The following is a 1,740-nucleotide window of genomic DNA, read 5'->3' as shown; positions in this document are numbered from 1 at the left end:
CCCACTCCCCAAAGACCCCACACCCAAGTGATCCTCCCAAACTGGTCCACCCCCAGGGTCTGGATCCAAAGGCGATGGCCTTCCCCTGGCCACCTGAGAGAGAGAGATCTCTGGGGACTAGCAGGTGAGACACCCTTTGGTTTTTCACATACCCTTCCCCTATGTGATATAGTCGCATCTGTTTCACAGGGAAATGGGGAAAGGAAACCAACGTTCCCCTGTTCTTTACCTTTTCGGTGTTCCACAGTGAAACAATAGGGTTGCAGGACCAAGAACCATCGCATGACTTGAGGGTTACAGTCCTTTCGTTGACTTATCCATACCAAAGGCGAGTGGTCAGTGACAAGTGTGAACCTTCTCCCTAGAAGGTAGTACCTCAGATGGATAGCTGTCCATTTGATGGTAAGGGCCTGCAATTCCAACACAGAGTAGTTTTTCTCATGTGGGAAGAGTTTACGACTAATGAATAGGATGGGGTGTTTAGATCCATTGTATATTTGCGATAATACTTCTCCTAACCCTGTAAGGGAGTCATCAGTCTGTAATATGAATTCCTTTGAGAAGTCTACCACTTTTAGTATTGGATTTTGGCATAAGGTTTGTTTCAGGTTATTGTAACATGCATCGTCCGCATCAGTCCAACGAATTTCATGGGGTTCCACATTTCTCAGTTTGTCTGTCAATCCGGCTGTTCTATCTGAAAAATGTGGGACAAATCTACGGTAATAACCGATCAATCCTAGGGAGGCCCTAAGGGCTCTCTTGGTCTTGGGTGTGGGGGCATCTAGGACGGCTTTCACTTTTTCTTGCTGGGGCTGGACACTGCCATTCCCTACAAAGAAGCCTAGGTATTTCATGGCCGACTGAGCTAGCTTACATTTTGATGGATTGGCAGTTTAGCCGGCTTCTCTGAGGGTTCTCATAATAGTAGAAAGATGAAAAAGATGGTCTTCCCAAGTTTAACTATAAATGACTATGTCGCCAATATAGGCCCCATAGAAATTGAAGTACGGCTGTAATATCCTGTCCATGAGTCGTTGGAAAGTGGCTGGGGCCCCATGCAGTTCAAAAGGGAGGACTTTGAATTGGAATAGTCCCATTGGCATCAAGAAAACTGTCTTTTCCTTATCAGATCTATGTACCTTCCAATTTCCCTTGGTTAAATCTAGGGTTGACAGGAATGTTGCATTTTCAAGTTTATCTATTAACCCCTTAAGTCCCAGGGTATTATTTAAGTCTATGCAAAAAGGACGAGCATACTCGTCCTTCGCACTTAATAGGTTAACTCATTAATGCATGGCATTGGATAGGCATCGAAGGTGGAGATGGTGTTGACCTGGCCAAAGTCTATGCAAAACTTACAAGAATTATAGGTTTGGTCACCAACACAATAGGGTAGGACCATGGACTTGAAGAGGGCTTGATGACGTTTGCCCTGAGCATTTTTCTAACTTCATCAATTACTATATGCTTTCGTGCTTCTGGAAGTCTATATGGACCACCTTTCCCTTTGGAGTTCTGATATAATGATAAGTACCATGAGCTCTCCCTGGTTTCTCACATAATACATCAGGGAATGGAGTAATAAGGTTGTTCAAATATTCCTGTTTCTGTTTAGATCGTTCTTGGGGAATAAGGTCAGAGTTGTCTATCTCCTCGGGTACCAAACAAGACAATACAGAGGAGGTAGTAGCAGACGGATTTTCTTTCCGCTCTTTTAGGAGATTTATGTGGTAGAGG

The sequence above is a fragment of the Ambystoma mexicanum genome, chromosome 2p (assembly GCF_040938575.1).
Source record: "Ambystoma mexicanum isolate Mex_15411 chromosome 2p, UKY_AmexF1_1, whole genome shotgun sequence".
Classification (NCBI taxonomy): Eukaryota; Metazoa; Chordata; class Amphibia; order Caudata; family Ambystomatidae; genus Ambystoma; species Ambystoma mexicanum.
Note: the sequence above shows the minus strand (reverse complement) of the source record.